Below are 24,796 nucleotides of genomic sequence, written 5' to 3'. Positions count from 1 at the left end.
GAAAACCGACTAAACTTAAAAGAGCAAACGATGGTTCGAAAATTAGTTTTGGGATAAAACATTGATCTTAGCATTAATTCTAGTTCGCAGAACGCAGTTTGTACCACCGGAGTTCTTTTTTATACACATACACGATTTGTCTAATGAACATATTCGATAGAATACCTATAACTAAACTCGTCAGAGAGCAAACGAAGTGTTGAATCAGAAAAACCCTAAAGTCAAGTCTGTCTAGAAAGGAGTGTTGTGGCAGTTTGTTTTCATTATCAGATCGGGTTTTTTTCACGGAATAGAAAGCTTCTATCATCATGTCTTTTTTAACTACTATGTTCGATTCTTCTTAATGCTATTTACGTTTTAGTTGCATGTTTTCTTCTTCCTTTTTGAATTAAGAAAACAAATTAGGTGCAATGTTTCGCAAATCAATAATTAATGTTTCTGATACCTGCCGCTTGGGGCGTGTGAAGTAATAGCTTGAATCACTGTACTATAGTTATTGTTGATGATAACTGCCGGTAGAGGGCGTGTGGAGTAATATCGAGAACCACGTGCACTCTAGAGGAAATAATAGATATGTGTTAAATACGTTACACGGGCGGTTACCAATGTAAACAGCGAACCGCCTGTTGTTGAAGGTGTTGTCAACAGTTAACGTTTTCGGCCATTAGTGTACAATGGCGCTATGTGATCATTTCCAGTAACTCACATGCAAAATTAATACCAAATCTCATTAACACAATGTATATCTATGAACATCTTTCTACAATAAAGGACTTTCAAAATATGTATTTTCGATTTATCACACGGTGACTATATAGCACCCTACTTCCAGGGCCATTCTATCCAGACGTCAAACGTTATTTAGCGATTATGAAACTCATCCAATGTTTTATAGGCTAAATAATACACAGGGGACCATTCATAAGATACATGCGATCCATCACTGATATACACAAACACTCATCTTGCTCCAGCTCATTTGCATGTTTTCTTCGTTCTGTGATAAAACTCCTCATGACAAATATTTACTTTTGCATAAAGTATAAATGTTGCACAGCGTTCTTTAAAGACTTCATAATTCATTACATTTAATGCCATGCTACATATGGAAACTCAATTAAAGTGTATAACTTTATATTCGTAGACTTTTACAATAAACGCAATGTTATAAGTTATCAAAGAATAAGAATGATCAAATAGATAACCATCTGCCGTCACTGAAAAGTTGCTTTTTATTGCGACGAAAATGTAAGTTTACTTGATGAAATGGTAAAGGGGCTCTTGAATTCTGTAACGATTCGTAGGCAAATTACAAACGAATAACTCGGTATATGTTTTTGGTTTGTTTTCAAATAATTGTACTAACATATTTCCACAACAAATTTTGGCTAGATTTTTCAAGTTTATCCCTTTATGGGCAAGTAAAATAAAAGGTATTTCGGTCATGTTATCTTTTTCAAATACGCAGATTTGCCATTGCGCTCACTTCTTAAAGTTTACTCACATAACTGTAAACCACTCTTGTCATGAGAAACGCTTTTTGCGTAATTTTCTCGAGCGAATTTGATCGCGAATTCAGATAGTTTGTGAATAAGTTATCAACAAAATATAATTAAATATTAATTCAAATGATGTATTCGTGAATATGTAGAAAATAACAAGGATTCGAAACATTTAAAACGATGTGTAATACAGACCACTCTCACATAGAACACGTTATAGAAGATAACCCTTGTTTAAAAAATATCCTATCTTACGAGATGAAATATTACTGGTATTCATCAAGAAAAAGGAATACTCTAATAATTACATTTGTTTTCTCGCTTTCATTTACAAAAGATCATCACCACTAGTCCGCCATTGTATTTTACAAAGTAATATGCCATTGTGATTATTACGTCGTATATTTTTGAGCATATAACATATTTGAGCACAAACTAATGACGTAACAATCAAAATGATATTTTCACTGTCAATGCTGCACTCCGAATGGTCAAAAGCGAGTAAAAAATATCAAAATCAGTGAAAATATCACTATTTTTTTACCATAAAATCACTAAAAAATGTAATAATATGTTATATTCACTCCGATTTACTTTATAATTGCGATATTTTAAAATCAAACATTTGAAATTCTGATGACAAACAAACTAATGACGTAACAATCAAAATGATATTTTCACTGTCAATGCTGCACTCCGAATGGTCAAAAGCGAGTGAAAATATCAAAATCAGTGAAAATATCACTATTTTTTTACCATAAAATCACTGAAAAATGTAATAATATGTTATATTCACTCCGATTTACTTTATAATTGCGATATTTTAAAATCAAACATTTGAAATTCTGATGGCTCATTTAATATCGACTGATATTTTAGGTGTTGGTATCAGAATCAAATGAAGAAAAACAAACTTCATACAGATCTGAGTTATTTTAAGATTGTTTGTTGTTGAATGTTCTCGATATGAAACTGTCATGCAATATCCGTTCTGTTTAAGCTTATATACCCCAATGCCGTTCCTCTTGTGAAATTGACTTTGAACTTGAATTCGTTATGTGGTCATGCATTCTTTGAACTTGAATTCGTTATGTGGTCATGCATTTTTCAATTACTTTGTAACATAAAATTAAAAAGATGTTGTATGTATCCGTATGTTAAATCGTGTCAGTAATACAAGGAGGCAGACAGGTTAATTATGTTTTGCAATATCACACGTCAAGGATTTGCAAATATCGCTTTAAATTGAAATAAATATGGAGCATTTGGCAAAATATAAAGACATTTACCGCCTTATAATTGTGATAGACGTCATAAACGAATACGCTTTTAATATCTCTTATAAATCCACGGACATTATCAACTAACAAAACCCCGAAGGTACCGACGGCTTTTATATCAGTTAAGTACTTTTACTTTTATATGCAAATGGGCATCATATTGTTATGGAGTATTTTGCCTCAATTCAAAGAATTTACGGCTTCTTAAATGTCCACAGCCACTATTTTATCTAGATATTATCTAGATAAAAATGTTTGATTTTTTAAAAATACATTGAACTCAAGTTGAACTTGAATTTGTATTCCGACTGTTTATTATGAATCAAAACTGCTGTTATAGAAAGAAAATATCACGTCATTCAATGTAAAAGTCTGCGACCATAAGATCTGAAATGAGTGTATAACTTATATTACATCAGATATCATAATACAAGCCTTTGAAGATTATATGAACGAGAGATCACTTTAATTTAAAAAAAAAACAACAACATACATTTGCCTCCAAGTTTGGAATGGTAGATATATACAAGAGCGAATCAATGGATAAACAGGTTATCCCATTGACCGTCTTGTAGGCCGGGATCTAGGGGGGTCCACGTGCACCCCCCCCCCCCCCAACAACTTAACGAACCAATGTTTTTTCTTAAGCCTTATGACCCACTTATAACGAAATCGAGAGGTAACATTGTACAAACTGGGATGAACTTCCGGTTATGACGTCATCAAGATGGCCGCCATCTCGAATTTCACTAAAGATTGAAAAATAGTCATAACATTGACATTTTTCAACCGAAGAAGACAAATGAGCAAATTAAGCAAATTTTTCATATTTGGCTTAACGTAGCAAAAATGTTTGCCAACAGCAAACTATTATTTCTAATAAGTTATTTGACCTCTTATCAATCAGTAAAAACAACACCAACAAAAAAAACAATGTTAACATTGTATAAGCTCCGGTTATGACGTCATCAAGATGGCCGCTATCTCGAATTTCACGGAAAAGTTAAAAATAGTCAGAGACATTTTTCAACCGAAGTAGACAAATGAGGTATCAAAATTACCACAATCGAACAACAAAAACATATAAGGACCAAATAATCCTATATAAATAGTGATGTGTATGCAGGAAATGAAAAAAAAATTAAGCTCAAAAATGGTAATATTTTAGGAAATTTTTCATATTTGGCTTGACGCAGATATAATTGTTTCCCAACAAGAAACTATCATTCGTAATCAGTTATTTGATCTCTTATCAATTAGTAAAAAAAACAACAACAAAAATATATAGAAATGCAAAAGAGAATTATTGTAATACCATCATTTGGTTTACAAAACATCACCGGGTGCGTATACAGGGTATATGATTGCTGTTTTTTCCAAACTGCTTACACAACAGTTTCCGGATGTCTAAGAATTTCCTGAAGATAACATTGGCAATTGACGATTCATATCTTAACACATTTGAATTTTAAGTTGGCTTAATATCTAAGTAGGACTAGTAGCGTCTCAAAATGAATTTTTACAGCTAAGTAGGACTAGTAGCGTCTCAAAATGAATTTTTACAGCACACCGCCAACTAATAGGGTATCAAATTAAAACTGAAGAAAGCATTTGTGTCCGTTAATACATAATATATATGTACCACGACACTTTCCGAAATTTGTTTCTTTTAGAAATAGCGCATCCACTGTTAACTTTATTTGTCTGTGTATAACGTAAGGAAATGTCAGATGGTTACTGCAGTATCACATATTTCTTTCAATAGTTCTTAATGATAAGCATTATCGTTGTGCGTGCTTTTTCGCAAGTGTCGATGAGCTGATGAGCTGATGTGACATTACATTACCGGTTTACCATCGTGGTTCTAACATGTCAACCGTCCATGCCCAGAGGTAACATCAAGAACATCGCGGATGTGGGAGTTCATCCTGTTTTCAACCTAGTGATTCACATATCGTATATGATGTTCCAGACCTCTCCGGTAGGATGGAAAAGACACCAGAGCCACATTCTGCGAAGGGTTGAATTGCTTCTTCTTAATTCGTATGAAGCACAATTCCTAATTCTTGTGAACCCTCAGTGACAATAGATGGCACAGGTGAATTCTTTGAGGTCATAAATGAGGTCTACAGTTAAGTTCCTCTCTTTGCCAAGTCTGGAGAGCACTGTAGAAAACTTTTTCTGGAGAGTCTTCAATGGTGTTTCCTCGCATTCACCAGATGCGACACAACCAGTACCTTCAAGGGACATGGGGAAGTTTGGCCAATGAAAAACATTTAACATTTATGACCTCATTAAGACCTCGAGGATATCACCTGTGCCATCTATAGTCGCACGAGTGTCCACGAGGTTAATGAATGGTGCTTGAATCATTCCACTATTCGAAGAATCTGGATCTGGTGTAATTTCCTGAGAAGTATGAAACAGCATATACGATATGTTAGAATCTGAAGAAGATCCCACATCCCTGAACCTGTTGTTCCTGATATAAACTCTGGCCATGGATGGGTCATGAAAGATGACAGGCTAGAACACCACTGGTAATGTAGTGTCACATCAGCTCATCGACATCGAAGACGACGCTCTGGCTTTCGACGAATTGGATACTGATATCTCGATTACTCTGATTCGGACTGCATGTACCAGCTACCAGATATGCCGAGTCACGTCAGAGGATAGTGCAGTGAGGCGGGAAAGCACGCACAATGATAATGGTTATAATTGAAAACCAGTGAAAGAAATATGTGACATTGTGGTAATCATCTGACATTTTGCTTATACTAGGAAATAAATGAAACTGACTTGTCCTACCTAGATATTCTGTCAACTTTGCATTCATATTTCCTACTTATAAATCGGCAATAGTCAAACTTATTTAAGGAACTTATAATACACCAGGAAGCTGTAGTGTCAGAGGTTTGGAGTTAGAAAAATAGCATATACCCAGTATACGCACCCGGTGATGTTTTGTAAACTTAATGATGGTATAACAATAATTCTTTTTTATATCTTTATATATTTTATTGTTTTACTGAATGATTAGAGGTCAAATAATGGTTTACGAATAATAGTTAACTGTTGGTAAACATTTTTGCTGCGTCAATGCAAATATGAAAATTTTGCTAAAACATTATCATTTTTGAGCTTAAAATCCGATTTTTTCATTTCATGCGTAGAAACAACTAAATATATTGGATTATATGGTCCTGATATATATTTCTTGTTCTATTGTGGTCATTTTAATGCCTCGTTTGTCTTCTTCGGTTGAAAAATGTCAATGTTATGCCTATTTTTCAATTTTTAGTGAAATTCGAGATTTCGGCCATCTTGATGACGTCATAACCGGAAGTTCATCCCAGTTTATACAATATTACCTCTCGATTTTGTTATCAGTGGGTCATAAGGCTTCAGAAAAACATTGGTTCGTTAAGTTGTGTGTGTGTGGGGGGGGGGGGGGGTGCACGTGGACCCTCCCGGCCTATTGGTCTTGATTTCAATTCTCTGTTCCAATACATATATACTGAATACCTGCGTCCAACTTTGCAAGCGGATCGAGTCACCGTTGGCCTAAGTATGTCACAGTAATGAAATCGAAAGAGAAGGGGATGGATCTCAGCCAGCACTATGTTAGGCTGGCTATTTACTCACTCACCAATTCATTACGTCATCTTCTATAGCTTATATCAAATTATTAGCAATATCATAAACGATAGCGAAATTTACTTAACACCAAGTACATTCCTGTAAATATCATATAAAGCGCGTTTACGAAAAGCAACAAACTCTTTTACACTCGGACAAAAACATTTATCTTTGTTAAAAGTGAAAAGATGCATTTATATCATAGTATTTTTATTTGTTTAAGAAGTCTTAGATGTGATATGGTGTAAGTCTGTATATACAGTTTTATTGCGTGTTTCAGATGATCCCATTCTTTAACTACAAAGAATGTGTGCACGTGCATACAGTCTATATTCAAATACTAAGCAAACCTGCCAAATTTTTTCAGCATAAAAATACGCCTGCGATCTTTTTTATATTATATATTTTATAACTACTGTTATCTTTGGAAATGCAAACTCTCATTTGATGTTCGTCCCTTTAACAACTTTTAGCACCAATCATTACACGAGGGCACTGGATAATAAAGCATTGGTAATGCTCTCAACGAGAGAGGCTACACATAAAAGGAAGCTTGATGAGGCTCTAAACGAAAGAGGTCAACATACAAAATGTTCGTGTACAAAGCTCGCTACTAGACGGTTCTGAAATAAATGTTCATGTGAGGCTCTCAACGTAAAACAATTGAGCGGTTACTCCTATCGTCCATCAATAGATATAATTCACATTATACATTATAAACTTTAATAAAAATTAAACTTTGACAGATATTTTGCACGTACTGTTAATATTACACATACCTTGTCTGATTAAGTATTCATATATAATTTTTCTAACATAGAATATATTTCAAACAAGTATTACATTTCAAGATTCCGATGAATGACACTAAGCAAACCATGTAAATCGGGATGTACATAAGACAAAGTGTAAATCGAAACAAAGAGTTCCAAACTAGCCATGTGCTATTATTAGATGGCGAGATTTTAATCTTTTGATTTGATGCTTTTCGGGAATTACAGACAAGGGTCGATTTAGACGTAAAACAAATATCCAGCCATGAACAAGAGGCTTCCTCTAAAACGTGATAAAGGACAGGTTTTTGCCTGGATGGTCACGTCATTTAGTTGGCCCTAGGGGTCACAGACAATTAAATCGTGCGGATAAAAATCAATCCGTGAAAAGCTGCTAAAGACTAGGATATGTATACATGGTTACGTACAACAATCTCGTAGTCAGATCAGTTTCCAGCCTCGAGACGCGAAGATGTAATGGAGGTTGACCTCCGCCGTTAGGGTCATGGTTATGGAGGTATGGTTCGAGCGCATGCGTGAACCAGGCAAATAGAGTTTTCTCCAGTACAAAGGTATTTCAAGTTTAAATATTCCATATAAGACTTGGTGAGTACGTCTTTAGGCAGTACAAACGTAGATTGAAACAAGACTTCAATTAACTGCCAGTCAGTTGATTATTGCAAAACAAGTCAAAATATTAAAAAAGTCAAAAATGTATAAAAAGTAGTACATGTTTTATACTTGATTAGCAATCAATGCCAATCTATAAAACATGATCCATACAGCCGATCAATAATTGTGAATTAACGTAAAGACAGAACGAACACATGTTATAATCAATAAAGATTATGCGGAGGTCTTTGTTGGAGATAATCATCTATTATCTACGTTATATAGCCTTTTGTGAGGGAAGTGATGTTACGGCAGTAATAGAAGCTAACAAACGGATGTCTTGGGTCAGACGTAGGACTCAATAGAAAATATATTGGTCTCGCTCTCATTAACTCGTGTATCATCTGGAAATGTCAAACGATTGAGAACACATCCAGAAAATACATAAACAGCGTTCCCCGTCTGGAAACTTGACATATTTTTACAACTCTACAAATAATGCTTAATTATATCTCCTCGATTTCCTGTTGTTAAGCTTAACGATAACACTGGTGTTGGCTTCCCACGTTATTGTAGATGACGGATCCACATTTCTAAAACATTTCCCAATGTTCGACATGATCAGAAAACATAAGTCTAGGGGAGCTGTGTTTTACCTGTATGGTAATAGTTATTTAGCTGGCTGAGTTCATCGTTGTGACATAACCATGCTTTCGACCACTGTTCACACAATAGTGTAATGTATCACAGGTGCCAAGAAGATCTCTCCATATTGTTTCATTATCTGTCTCTGATCTGTTGCCTCCTTTGGTGTAATGCCGAATTAACGAAGTATGCAGACTAATATAAACGGCCAACGCTGCACTTGTGCTACCCCAAGCTGGGTGCGTTTACCTCTCATCAGCGACATGTTATCGTGGTATGATAAACAGTAGTGTATGAAGCTACATAATGAGGGTCATACAGCCTCCATCATTACATTCCTGGCCACTTGTAGACACATAACAAAATATGTTATAGACCAAAAATAAGCACATTCAGTTAATTCCATATTATCATATATTATAACTCACGATGAAAACCCGAATATCTGTTTTGAATCATTCTAGTAGCTATAGCCACATTGATCTTAGCATTTTCTTTCTACAGAAATTTTAAACATTTTAAGTACAGTATTGATTCTCAATCTGATAAGAAGAAGTTAGAAATTGTTAATATATTGTTAACAGGATACCACCAATCACACAAACTTAGTACTCCGCGCATCATGTTCAAACATTGCAAATTCAATAAGTACAGTATATGTCCCACACGTTATTCACGCCTGAAAGGTCAATATGAACTTCCAAAAGTATCCCTATTTGACTTACAGACACAGATTGGATATCACTAAAGAAGCAGAGGATGTCTTAGCTTAACGTATTTTATTACCGAATGTGTATTATGTTTGTTTAAAACCCTCCTGTATGATCATGACCCATTTCAAATTATTACACATGCAATTTTTAATTGACAGAAAATCGGAGGTGATGTCACTTGATTTTATCTTCCGATGGCGGCCATATTGTTTGATTCGCTCTGACAAGCAAATGTATGGTGGAGTTTCTTAACACCATTCAACATGAACACTGTACTGCGCGTGTACATATGTAGTTAGTTACACAGGCAATCAGACATTCTGATATAGTTAAAGGCCGGAATCAAAACGTGTTCTATGTCATTAGCTACACGATATATGTACAAGTTCCTAGAACTTCTAATTTATCTTTCAAAGAATTCTTTTGAATTAATAATATCTGATAGAAACCGTTCATCACTAGCAGATGATTGAAGATATCTAGGATGATAGTTTGATATGAATGAACTGTTTTTCAATTGAAGAATGATAATATTATCCTTTGCGTTTAAGAAAATAATCAATCATTTCTTTAGGCTATTTGTGAGAACAAAATCCACTTTTCCAATACTGTAGACAATAACAATGTTTTCGCGTACTCCAAGCGTTTAAATGTTTTCCTCGGGAAGGAAATATGTCTGCCCCAAACAGTTTTACATGCAAGCGAAAGTGCATCATCATTTAAATCAATGTCGAGTTTAGTAGAACTTAATAATCAGTGTGTTGGATCTGTTGAAAGAGAACATGGTACATTAACATTGGCATACAGATACCTAATAGAATATTGCACAGACACTTAATAAAGATATTTTTCCTTTTTTCACATCCAATTAATGCTTGTAAACCAGTCTGCCAAGCATGTAGTGCCACGTTGTATAACGAATTGTCAAATAGTTCTTCATAGCTGTTAATAGGACATTAATTCATAAAGTCAAGATAAAGTTCATATTACATTCTGAATCATTTGTTTGTTTTGATTTCTAAACTTCCTATTAACAGTCAGGGTCATGTAAGGACGGCCTCTCATGTATACGGTGTGTTATGTGTTTTGGAATACTGATATTCGTGTTGTGTCTTCTTCTATAGTGGAAATCTCGCCTTTTATAGTACTATATGACTGAACAATGCCAACGAAGACACCAGGCAACAAACCTCACCCGGTCACATTATACTAACAACGGGCGAACGAACTAGTCTTCCCACTTCCTTCATGCTGAGTGTTAAACCGGAGCAGAAACTACCACTCATGAAGACTATGGTATGTCTAGGCCAGGGGACAGAATTCAGAGCCTTCCTCAAATGGGCAACCAACCGAAGGCCAGAAGTGAGGTGGTATCACGGAAAACGTCAGGAAGAAATAAAAGATGAAATTCTAAATTTAGTCGCCTCTTACGATTGTGCAATAATGCCAGCAGGTACAATTATAACGCCCTACTTGCAGGACACCTTATGGTCATCCTCGATACTCCAGGTGTTACTATCCTATCACTGTCGTCATATTCACCTCTGGACTATGTCATAGTAAAACTGGACAACTGACCAATAACCGCCCTCCAAAGACTGCCTTTGATTACAGAGAGAGTGACGCCCAACTTCAAAGCCACACAGTCAATTACAGTATACCGTTATACGGCTCTTTTGATGTACATCAAAGGATCAAATTACCTATGTTGCCTCCAAAGTTACTATAAGATATTCCAGGGGTGGGTTAAGGTAAGGGATAGTAACCCATGGAGTATTGAGGATGGGTTAGATAACCAGATAAAAATATATATAAACGGGAAATCGCTGGACGTGTAACGTGTTGAATAAGTAGAATTATGTATATCTCTGCATAGATATTGTAAAGATAATACAGTGTGGGTAAAAACGTGTTGAACATCGTGGAATGGTGTAAGTAGGCAAAAATAGCCATACGTGACGAGCATTGTTATCTTGTCACGTGTGTCAGAGGTCCTAAACAATTTGCCTACTTACACCATTCCACGATGTTCAACACGTTTTTACCCACACTGTATTATCTTTACAATATCTATGCAGAGATATACATAATTCTACCTATTCAATAATTATTATGTAATGACATATTCAATCAATATATATGATATATACATGTGTATAATAGTAAATTATTCCGAAAACAAACTTATCATGGTGAGATATCGTTAGTGCTTCTGCTATAAAAGTAATAAGCAAGAAATATCGATTTAATTTTCCTTTTCCCATTTCATCAAAGCAAAGTACTTTTGTGTTATATTATATTCTGATAAAAAGGAAATGTCTCCGTAACACATGCTATTGACAGTCATATAATAACTTATTTATTAGCTGAATCTTGTAGTGCATCAAGTTTGTATAATGAAATAGTATACTTTTTAATGAAACCCCCAACACAGCAGCGCTAACCAAAGTCAATGTGTGCGTGACGTTTACAGTGTACATTACGTTTCTAAAATGATTCCTTAAAATTAATTTGACTACCATTTATCCGTGGAACCTGCGTGCACGGTTGAAATAGGTGATAACAAAATCAAGATGGCGTCATACAATGCGGGAAATGTAGGACGTGTAAATCGACTACTTCTTAGGTTTGAATTCGTGCTCTGTACGCATTGATCAAGGTCATCTGTGATTGTAAATACCTGTAATAACACAGCATATTGCAGTTAATGTCTGAATTAAAAGTCACAAAAGCTCGTGATGCTTAACATCTGACTTTCAAATTACACAAGGTCACCTTTTATTACAAAACCAATTACATTTACAATCAAAACGAACCACATCTAGTCATGGGCCAACAATTTAGATGTGTGCATTGAATACTGCCCCAGTTAACTTTCCTAATATAATAACACCGACAGGGGACTTTAACACAAAAGAACATTCAATTTGGAAATGACAATCGTAATAAAGACTTTTGATTTGGATTCCAGGAGTTAAAACACAAATTAAAAGACGTTTAGGGAATGTTGTCAGTCAGAAAGGCAATTAAGGAATTAACATTCGGAATTCCAATACAACTCGGATTGATTGAATATCATCGCTTTGATATCCTTCAAGATACCAGAATGAACAAATACGCCTTAGAAGCACACACATATATACTTATATTTGGGTACTTTGTACCGAAGGCTTTGTATATATAATATCAGGACTATACTTGTCCAAAAACTCGAACTCGTATTTCTATAGCAGACATGGACAGTGAGTGATGCAATCTGGAGCGAATTACCTCTCTTAAATTCACCTCTAGCTAGATTAAAACATTCCGACTTAATAAATGATGGTTTAATTAAACTTAGTTTGGATGCCTTTGGTAAATTTTTTGCAGGTTATATAAAATGTCCTGTATGAAGGACGTGATAATGCCGCTATTGTTCGTAAAAGGAGACTTTTCTCTGATTTGTTCCTTGCTGTCGCCTTACCTTCGGATTTAACTTGAGCGATCGTACCGGTGAGAATGGATACTATACCCTGGATTAACACACCTTAGTCTATGATATTGGTAGCTTCATGTTTTGCCATCTATAAGTGTAATGTGATCCGATGAGTATTGTGTTCGGAGTTTTGATGGTATTTACAAGTGAAATAGCACTCGGAAATGTGAGACACTATTAAAGGGATACACAAGTCTCTAAAATCGTAATACACAACGAAACTACCCCTATCTATCTAACTGTAAATAAACTAACCAACAATTTTTAATTGGTAAGATATTATTATATCAATTGATGTTTCGTTATTAATATGAGTTATCAATATAAGTTCCAGTCCGTTAGTAAATCGCTTGATAACAATAGAAATATGAGTACCGTTGTGTATGGTAAACTGACCGTTCTACCTTGGTAACTTTGAAAGACATTTTTGCAAAATATTGAATGAAGTTTAAGAAATAGCAAATTACGAGATCTGGGTAAGAAGAATACCAATTGAAATAGCATACCTGACTGTTTCTATAAACAAAGCCCTTTAACCTTGGGAAGTCATTTAATACCTCACTTATTCAGATAAAGGTCTCAATATTAAATAGCTGGTACTCTTTGTTCTATGCATTTTTATAGTTACCCTGTAGTTCATACTTGCATGTTGATCACGTTAATCACCGCTTAAACCATTTTTGAAATCAAAAACAAATAAATAAAATAAAAACTTGGTTTCTAACGATTCAGAATCGCATTAATGTTGTGTTTGCCTTTGTTCATAAATGATCAAGTCTGCCGGAAATATTTAACATTATCTATAAATCCTCGTATTTGAACAAATTTACCTTAATGTTGACAAAAGAATATTATACACGCACTTCATCAAACATAACTTTACATACGACATGGTAAAACGAGATAATTGGTTTAGTTAAAAGTGTGATATACATGTATCGTAATGGCCTATCAGTTGTTGATCTGTTATAGTTTGTCCAGTGCAGTTATGTATGTGTTATAGCATTTGCGAACACAATACCTTTTCCCATAATAATCCTAAATCAGAAGGATGTAAGACAGAAAGCAAAGCATAATCGAAATAAGAGAAATGGTATAAATTCCTTTTATACCTTCCCATACTGTATCGTCTTACGAAGGACTTGCATTTAAGACTCACGCCAACATGGATTGATATATGTAGTTGTAAAAGTCTCACACATTTTTATGATTGTTCTACAAACTAAACATCGAAGATCCTTATGAATGTACAGTTTCTAAAAAATGCACATTGCAAATATATTTAAATTGAACACGTAAATAAGTTTGTTTGAAAATTGCCTATGTGCATGTACGTACCCGGATGATCACCAGAGAATCCCAGCGACACCATGGGAAAATTTAAAACATGTTGAGAATGATTCAATGTTTACAATGTTCATCTTGGTTCCGAAATAAAAACACTATTTCATATTTTATATACTCCATTCTGATAACTTTAATCACGCATTTGTACGCAAAACAATACAAAGGAGCGAAGTATTACTAAGTTGAGAAATACACGTCAATTGCCTCTTAATCGTATGATATTTTGCAAAACTGATTGTTCGCTTCATACTTGCTTATTTCTAAGTAATTGACTTACCATGATTAACTCCCTTACTTTATTTTCATTAGCCAATCTCTGATAATAGTTTTTAATATATTTAAGTAGGATTTTAATAATGTTTATAGAGACTCATTTAAAAAAAAAAAAGACGAAAAAAAGATGACAATGCATTAGCGTCGTCTGTCAACAGCTATCAATTGACAAACATACCGGGGGTCAAAGGTTATACAAGGCGGCCCTCATATGTAATTTTACCTACGTGTAGACTGTGGCACCAACAAAGCGTAAATAACAGAATCTCCTGATGTTTTCCAATCATCGCTACAATCCTGATTAACTACGGCATGTTTAATTAAGAAATATCGCCATCATTTCTATCATTTAGCAAAATCCTGTATTTTTTCCGATTAAAAATATTACGAAAACATAATGGTGCTTTATAGTTCATACACTAAATAAAAGAATCAACATAAAAAATAAATTGTAAAAGCCAGCATAGGTATTTAGATTTATATAAATCCAACTGCTGTATATGGACTACATACTGAATGAATATTGGATAAGCATCGTTATAGCATTAACTAGAGTAACTTGACATCGCATTTGCATTATGTTTAATCTATGAAAGCAACTATTTATAAGGTAGATGAGAAAACAAATCTCCAAATGGTTACTGAAGCAGTAATGTCACCAATAGGAGCTTAATCTATCAGTTTCATCAAATCGTGGCTTAATTATAACGTCTTAAAATTAGACTAGTTGAGTTATCTGATTACATTTGATAGATCAAATTTGTTTGACTCTATTTTTATTGGTTGATAGGGGTAGGTCCTTAACCAATCAAACCCAAAGGTTTCAGGAAATCAGTTTAATAGCTTTGGTGTCATACTGTCTGTGTAAATACGATCACCTGTACTATTTTCTCCTGAATAGTCACACTATATATGACGGGGGCGTATATTACGTACAAGGCTTACAGATACAGGATAAAAATCGGTCGTGATATACAGTTACGCTAATATGACGTGTCTGGCACCACATGAACAATGTTAAATATAGATATACATATCGCACAACACAATAACTGGGTGGTTTTTAGTTCCTTATAATCTGACATTTGTTTTGCAATACATCAGCTCGACCTGACCAGTTATCTACTTAGAATCAAAATCTAAAGAAACACTTCTACACAAATCAAATATCATTAGATCAAATATGCCGAAATCGTGATAAATATCAATATAAAAGATATTAAATAAATCCTAAAGGTCAAGTCATCACAGTTAGAGGTCATAAAGTTAAGTCTGGTTACTTATATACTTATCCCTCAATAAGGCTTTTACGGGAAACACATTACCTGTACACAAATGTAAGTAATTAGGTTACTTTTATGCCTCCATGTCTTCACTTATGTATCTATCTTGAACTAGATCAGTAATTAAGCTATAGTTAAGCCTCGTACATTCAATGAATTTCCGTTTGTCAGATTTACTCATGTTTCGGTCTATGATAACTCTTCACTCCCAGTCACCTCGTATCTATTCGAGAAGTTATTTCAGATTTGTCATTATCATAAAGGCTTCTTAAAGAAAGATGTTCTCCTCTTGTAACACATACATTGTGTTAGACCATTTCTTTGTTTGTGAGTTAAATGAAAAAAAAACCAGCATTTGTTTGTGAGTTAAATGAAAAAAAAACCAGCGTTGTTATCTCATAACAATAATTAATAACAGTACTGCCTGTATATATGGTTCAATAATCCTACATTACAGCTCAAAACGAATCCAATTATAGTTTACAGCTCTGGTAAAACCAGGTTAAGTGAAATCGACAATTAATCCACCGAGGCTCTCGCCATTACAATGAGACAGACCAGTAACATACCGCAGTCTCCAAAATACTTAATCAGCAATACCTGTTATCAACCAACCTATCTATCAAGATCTGATATAAAACTACGATTATACAACTCTTCTTATCAGAACAACATATTTGTGCAGGAGTATTACTCTAAACTTGAAGCTATATTGGTCATAACTGATTAAAAAATAACTATATATGTCATATATAATTTTAAAAAAGCTAAATGTCATATATGATTAAAAACAAATGGGCATTTACTATTTTTGTTAAATAAAATGCATCAGAAAAAAGACATGTTAGAGCATTAACAACCTTCAGTAGATTGTCTTAATGTAACCATTCACTGTTAAATACTATTTTGGCTGCTTCACTAGCTGTGATAATATCATTGTATGGTATTAAAGTACACATACATACTCAATTACCTACCATATCGATAGAGAGCTTCTTATCAATACTAGTTGTCCCGTGGTTAGAGTGATATCGGCTTGTGTTGGCGTATCTTGAAGGTTACAACCGATGTATGTTTTTCAAATAATGTTTATCCATTCCTATCAATCACAATTCTACATGTTAGAATCGGTTATTTGACGTTGTAAGGACGTTAACGTCGATGAAGTACACGTGACATTTATATATAGCACTTTAAACCCCTAACAACAGACGCTATAGACACGTGTAAAATCAACTACCGATGTTACAAAAACATATACTCATAATAAAACAAAGTCATATCATTTCATCGTCAAGATATTGATTTTCTTCAAGAAACATAACAGAATAAGATAACTCCTTTAAGTTGTTATGCCAAAAATTATGTATGAAATCAAAACACGAAACTGGTGTTGAATTCACGTGTTCATATCTGAGGTAAACACGGCGTCACGTGTTACAATGACATCAGATAGGTTCCATACTGTTTTGATCTTAATTATTTTCACGAGATTACTTTGTAGTCTGTGTAGTATTTTATAACAGTGCCATCTATAAAAATATTAAGGTCTAATCGCGTAGGAGTTCAGTATCGTTCTACATGTGTAGACCATATGGCGAGATATACATGTGTGTCGTAAGTCTGTTAACAACGAATGCTTCATACAAATTTAAACAAGTGTCATACTTAAGTACAATAAGGTTACACAGCATTCCAATGTACCAGGTTTAAACCTTTCCATTTCTAGTTTTATAATATATATACATACATTGTATGCTGTATTATCGTGTCTGTAATTCACAAAGATTGCAATTGCAAGCTTATTATCAATCTTCTATTTTATCATTGAAATTATTTTAAATGGATACTGCATAAGATTATTACATTCTTAAGTTGTTTGGTTTTTATATCCAATTGCAAAGAAGCAGAGAATTACTATTTTAAGTCTAGATCTACTTATGGAACAATGTTTATGTGTTTACCTTGCATATTTATATACGAGTATATTAAGTTATATTTAGTGATATTACAAAAGCTAATAGCTAACAAACCGATATTTACACAAATATCAACATGCTAATGTCTACATCAACACAATCGCTTAATTCAAACGTTACCCGTATATATAGTTATTACAGCTTACTGAGCCGGACCTGTAATGGAGTTTTGATAATAGTAACAGCCTCCGGCTATTGTAGTCCTTCTAATACTTGTGGTTCAGTCGACCGATGGATACAACCAGGTGGAATCCACCAGTATTACATATGGTCCTATAGGATATGTCTGATGAGGCGGAAACTATGTTTGTTTAGCCCTAAATTCTCTATAACAATTTTATACCTGTAAGCCTCTTTATAACGTAAGTGGATAAAAGTATCTTAGCTTACAAACAAGTACCAGTTACACATACAATTGATCTGCCATCGAAGAGAACACTATCAACAGGCCATCGATACTTTCTATCCTCAAGAAATAAAGAGAAAAGCATACCTTTTTGAACTTTAATATTAAAAACAAACTTATTTCAGCGATTAAAATCCGCGTATTTCGCGAGCGGTAATAAGTGGCGAAAATGAGTATATATAATATGATAAGATTCATTTGACTTAATCTCTGTGAAAAGGTCTTTAGGTATGAAAACGCGAAATTAAGTCTCCACGAAAATTAAGGTTTACATTGTGATGCCCATGGTATGGCTGTACGTATCATCTGCATCACGAATGTTACCTTTTTGTGCAGGTATATGGTCCTATTTAAACACGATATAACCAAAGTAAATCAAATCTAAAATGTATCTTTTGAGACAATTTCAGCCCATGTTTGTTGCGTTCTCACCCATTCTACCAAGTCCTCAACAACAGTACTTATTTCTGAATTTGATTTTTGACAAACATAAAACGTTTAGCAAACTAGATAACTAGATTTATCGCCTGCCATCGGACAACAAACATTACCTAAAAACCTATTGCCGTTCGTGTTCATAATCAAAGAGCTGAAAAGAAAATATACAAATAAACTACAGCGGGCTAAATAGCTTTGATGACTGGTATGTTTTAAATCAAAGTCATACTTATAAGACATCAGTTAGATAGTAATTTTAGTTTCGCGTAATTCCTGAGATTGACATGGTATTAGTTTGGGATATATGTATTCACATTTGCAGAATTAACGTGGGGCGCCCCCTATCGAGTATAATTAGTTATGCGCGTAGACACGTTTCCGGATAAGAAAATTGGCCTTGGAGATATCCATCAATCAATGTAATCTGTTGATTTCGCTATTTGTAGCGTCTGTCAGAATTACCCCAGTCTTATGTACTCACAATGGTTTAGTCTTTGTAGTATTTATTTCTAGATACTCGATGGGAGTGTGCGAATTCCTATAAATATCAAGCTCAATTTTCATAAGAACAAAGTTAGTATAATGATATGATAAATTAGATAAAAGTATTCCGCAGCACAAGGTCAATGGATATAAGACATATATCTTTATGCGAGGCGCCGGGAGATAAAATCAAGCTTGTGTTTCTATGGTTTTAGTGTTATCGCTGTGTCAAAATATTTCTTAATAAATAATGAATAATTATATTTGATATACATGTACGTTTGAAACATATATTTATGAAAATGTTTAATCTTTAAGTGTATAAACAACTTAGATTGTGTAAAATGGAAATTATTTTGAACATTTTGTTTGTTTGATTAATTAACGTGCTATTAACAGATATGGTCATGTAAGGACGACCTCCCATGTATGCGGTGCGTGTATGTTATTTGGATTATCATATAAAATATGTTTTCAACAGTCAATCATTTTGAAGCGAAATAAGAAAAACATATTTTGTATCAAATGAAAATCATAATGATTACAGATGGAAGTTGGCAAGATCATTATTACCAACAGAGAAAAATATACATACGTTCCGTATTCAGGTAATTTGTGATGAAATAGAATTTATGCTAGAATACATTGCTTCTAGATTACTAATGAAAAATAATCGCTACTGTAGGGATATTTTGAAACCTGGACAGTACTCAACTTCCATGTGTCTTTTGTTTGGTTAACATATTAGCATGTACTTTCCGGACTTCCTTACCCACGGTAGGTAGATGCCCGGCGTTAGGGAAAGCTAATATTCCGGATAGATAACAATAACACGTCTCCCATGAGCTAAGTACCTGGTAAACATTCCGGACTACATTATCGGAGGGATGGGATGTTTTGATTCCAAGTAATAATACGCCATGCGTGGTGGTCCTCAGACGGTAAAAGTAGACATCCACAGGGATTTGACGTGCACGCATGCCCGTGATGTAAAAACATATAACACTTCTCCCCACCATAATAGACTGGCAAAATAAACCACTTAATGACGTCACTCAACAACAGTACATCACCACCAGTTTGTATATGATTGTTTAGTGATTTAAACATTATACTTTTATGTAGTTTTGGGTAGCCAAACAATATATTGGTGCACAACCTTGCGGCATGAGACCTCGATGTACGACAAAATAATACAAATATGCATTTGACATTAACGACTAGTACTCTTACAGAAAAACAACCAGTGTGGCTTGTGTTATGATAAAACCATCCATCAACCCCAGCATAGCTTTACATCGTCCATCTGTTTAAACAGAGCACAGTTTCAAAGTTCTAAATTTTCGGGATAAGTGTAAGAATTTTGTTGGAAAGTATGACATGTCTACAATCAAAACATTAGATTGGTTTGTGTTGAAAGCGTTAAGGAGAAATAGCCATTAGAATCAAAGATAAATGATCAAAGTAGCACATGGATGAAGCAATCGTACATGACAAAAATAGGTCATGCAAATGTCATTAGAACTACTTTTGGTATACATGTAGCTATCAAATGTTTAAAGTTTAAAAGCCAAGAGCAATTGTTTTTATAAGATGTTTGCAGTTTCATGTTTACCAGCATGCAGTTCAAACGATAAAAACCACTCAGGTTGATAAGGATTACGGGTAGAAGTAAATATAACATGGCTGTATGTCATTACACTATGTAATTGTAAACACACACAACTCGATTACATATACTCCGATGGGGATATGAGATTCCCTGTTTTCTATTAAAGGAGATATTCGTCTCTTGTTAATCTGTGATCTACAGAGACTTTTATGAATGAGGTTAACAGTATGGGAGTATAACCGGGTCGGGTAATTACACTCACGTGTCTCCATCTTGACCTGACTCGTTGGTTCTGTTCCCGTAACTACTATCTATGTAGCCGTCATAATGGCACCCATTGCTACAATACCCCATCAGCCATTTCGTTAGAAAATACATCTATATGTTTCATGCTGTGGAATTGGTTTTCTCGTTATTGGACAGTCAACACCTTACTCAAGACCAATAATTATTATTAGGTGGAGTCCCCACCTCTTGGGATCGCAACTACCGGAAGTGTCCCGAAATTCCGGTACACCTATGTCTACATGCTCGAAAGAATGTAGTCCTGGGTGTTACTAATTTTTTTACATGAATAAACGTCTTAACCGTAGAACATTCTGCAAGTGGTACAGATATTGGACGAACATATCATTTTTATTCGCTGACACAATTTAGCCGATAGTTGAAAGATGAATACCGGCTGAGTGTGTGGTTCCTATCACAAATGGAACTCCTGTTGTTGACGTTGACTGGAGCGTCTCGGTGAAATGTTCCGGGGCGCTAATCTTAGTCTCCTGAGCGTTTCTATTCATCGTACCTCACACGCTACGAAATAGACATATTTCATAAGATCTCATCGCTGAATATGTGTTCAGGGTTATAAGATGTTATTTACATCATTTCAAAAGAATGAGATAGCAACAGATTGCTTCTGTCTTTCACCTATCACTTTACTGTGATTTTTTGGGATAAAAAGGGCGGAAATTGTTGGATCTTTGACAATACTGTCAAGCGTTTAGGAGATACTAATCGTAAGTAATGATCACAATCACAGCCGCACAGGGTATACACTAGCATAAAAAAAGAAAACTGTTTACATTTTATGTCAAGAACAAAGCGACATAAATAAGAACTGTGTATGTTTTTGTAAGATAATACATATAAATAAAGCCTATTTTAATGTTGATTTAACAGTAAATACATGTTTTATAAAACACAATCTCGAGAAGAACATCTTCAAATATTTCAAAAAATCCATTTCGTTTTGATGTTTATCTCTAGATTAATTCCGGCTGGTCAAATCCCGTATGAGTATGTATTTCTATAGATAAATATTTCAGGTAAAGCAGATGGGCTTGAGGCTTGATTATTTCCTTTTCTTTATATTAAATGTGTGCCAGCAAATAAGCAATGGCTAATTAATTCATTTTGGAAATACAAGATCCGTGTTCTTATCACAAAAACGTGATGCTGAATTGATACTTAATCCCAAACGATTGTTTACTTTAATGAAATGGATCTTAAAGCGTTTTTATCAGATCGATCCTTGGCGATTGTAAACACCAAAATGAAAAAATATCAATCGAACAAAAGAGGCATTTTATCACGTGTCTAAAAAACTCTACATAGTAAAACAACTAATGCCCTAAAAACATTTCGTTCTGCCATTTTCCGTTATGACGTCATGTTTATTGTCAATCTAGGACACCACAATCTCTAATGAAGCTTGTCACGTACTCAACCATATAACAATGAACCATCATCAGTATGCCTCTACTCAATAACAAAATTTGTTTCTAATTTTCGTCTAAGGCTGGCTTTTTGTGTTTTTTTTGTTACTCCCAAATGATTCAGTTATACAGTCACTGTTTGCACCATGCGGGAATATCTCTGGGGCCAAAACCGCATACTGCATGTATGTAACACGATGTATCTTAATTCAAAAATTCCAATGATGTTTTTTACCTAAAAATAAGTCAGATGAAACACATCCAATTTTATCCACCAATTGTTTTATCGTCATGTAATTTGAACGTTAATTAGATACTGATACACACTGTATGTTTTTAAAGTTTGTATACTATCGGCATATATATATATATATATATAAATTGGTGGATTTACTTTAGTTTACTATTTGTATTTTTATCTTTTCATATTTTTAATATATCGTAGTATATCCCAAGTATGCATGTTTCACAATAGAAAACAAAAGTGATAAATTCCATAGCAGTTGGTTATCATTTATGTTTACACACTCCAGTGTAAGCACCTACGGCGTTTCTGATTGGTCAACTCCAAGATCTCGTGATTCCGATGGCTCTCAAACTTCGAGCTACTTTTCATTTTCTTTTAAATAACATTGTATTTACTGTATAAGTATTTAATAATATAATATTGGCTCTCTAATAAGGCAATATATTCCATGGCGGAAAGATAACACTACACAATATATGAAAATGTTAAAGCTTTTTTTTAAAATCTATTTTGAAATACAAAATAACAGAATTAACATATTCTGAGGGATGTCATTACTTAAGGATTATTTTTTTTATATATATATTGTATTTATTTTTAACGAAACAGGCGTAGACAAGCGTGGAATCACCGTTTGGTAATGTTGGTATGGTGACCCGTTAAACAATATGGATGATAAAATGCACAGAGCGTTGATATATTTCATGTTGCTACTTAAATTATATAAAACAAGTAACTTCTAAAAATGTTACCTAGTCAACACAGCGTTTGTCGATAAATTGTTGTATAAGCAGAAGAGATGTATTAGCATTGGTCTTCTGAATTAAACATCCACAGCTACATGAAAATAATACTCTTGGCCATAAAACTGTCATTAAAACAAAGACCAACTTCGTTAAACAAACATTAAAATGTCTTTACCGTCCCTTGTGGAATCATTTAATGTGAAAGCCTGGTAATGGAGCGATGGAATGGTGATTTACTGCAGGTTTCTAGTATCAACAACTCCAGGGACGAATACAACGCAAAGGTCACTGCAAGGATTGTCCTCTGTAAGACAACACAATCCATATCTACAGATCAGGTGGATGTGTTATGTGTCTACTGAGAGTAATCGGTCATTACATGTCCGATGGCCGTAATACGTGGATTATTGACCACTTTAATTTGTCAGTTGTACCAAAGGTCATTTCAGTTTGACGATCTGATATCTTGCGTACAGAAACAGGGACCTTTTTAGTGTTTTCCGAAAGCTTTCAGGTATAAAAGGGATATTTAAGATAACACAATTATCCAGGGACAGTGTGGAGTGGTGCCGTCTTCTGAAGTTTGTAAATTAGCCATAACGCCTAGAAAATAGCACAGCGCGTGCAAGATGGAATACAGAAATGTACATGATTACAATAATTGAAATTAGGAAAGCGACTTAGCATTGACTGGCTGTGTTTACAGTCTGCGGATGGCGTGTTAGAGAGGGTATAAAATTGATGTTTTCAATTACTAGATTTCATCAAGAGGGCCCACCAGTTTCCATGTTCCATTGCTGCCGGAGCATGTGCATAATCCAACAAGTGGGCTCTAAATTCACAATAAAAATGTTTCTAACTAATTGAATTAATTTGCAGTGTGCAAACAACGCGATGCGTTTTGTGACCTACGCCGCATTCAGTTGTCTGATATGTAGATGTAACTCGGTAAAACTTAAGAAATAAACCTACCTGCTTTATCCGTTATTTCATTTTGCATATATGTATATCCACCGGGTAAAGCCCAAACATTCTCATTATATCAGGTACACGTTAATGTTACTCCACATATCCGGGGTGTTCTCCCTCACTGTCACTTACTACAGTAAATACACATTTACCTATGGGTATTGGATCACAATCCGATCTATTCATAGCATTTCTTTCGAATCAGTCATGTAGATATTAAATGTCCTATCCAAATAATTAGACTGTAATTGAAAAAAGAATGCAGTACATTTTCTTTGTCAGTCCTAAAGCGACATGTTCATTTCGGCGATTATAGATTACGGGACTGAGTGACACCCATTCCTCCATTACTCGTGACTACAATACAGCCTTTAAAGTGTAGGTTTGTGTTTCTTTCTGTCCCACACATCACTCCACTCTAATTATCTAACCGGACGGAGTAAGAATGTGCGTCCGACCAACTGTAGAGAATTTTAAAGGTAAACACCTTCGATCAGGTCTTTGTTTGGCTTCTCACGTGGGGAAGATGTAGTGGATGATTAATTTTGCGGGTGCTTTCATAATAAAATAGATATTTGCTGTATGATTTTGTCGCTGTTCCCTGATAGATACTGATAAGATGTGAAACATATTTTTGGTAACAGATGTTTACATAATAG

At 34.5% G+C, this 24,796-nt stretch overlaps 1 protein-coding gene across 6 annotated transcripts in view; it reads right to left on the bottom strand.

The window, feature by feature from the left end:
- Positions 1 to 24,588, bottom strand: part of LOC138334692 (dopamine receptor 2-like) — a 108,822-nt gene extending 84,234 nt beyond the window's left edge. For 4 of the 6 annotated variants that reach the window (XM_069283363.1, XM_069283365.1, XM_069283359.1 and 1 more), the window contains exon 1: positions 24,141 to 24,588. The gene's annotated coding sequence lies outside the window, so the exon portion shown is untranslated. Of the gene's footprint in view, positions 1 to 23,343; positions 23,633 to 24,140 lie in introns of those variants that run through there. The other 2 variants (XM_069283361.1, XM_069283362.1) reach the window with 2 other exon arrangements.
- Positions 24,589 to 24,796: the final 208 nt, after the last annotated feature.

Source organism: Argopecten irradians, chromosome 11 (genome assembly GCF_041381155.1).
Source record: "Argopecten irradians isolate NY chromosome 11, Ai_NY, whole genome shotgun sequence".
Lineage (NCBI taxonomy): Eukaryota > Metazoa > Mollusca > Bivalvia > Pectinida > Pectinidae > Argopecten > Argopecten irradians.
Note: the sequence above shows the minus strand (reverse complement) of the source record. Positions and strands in the feature narration are given on the sequence as shown.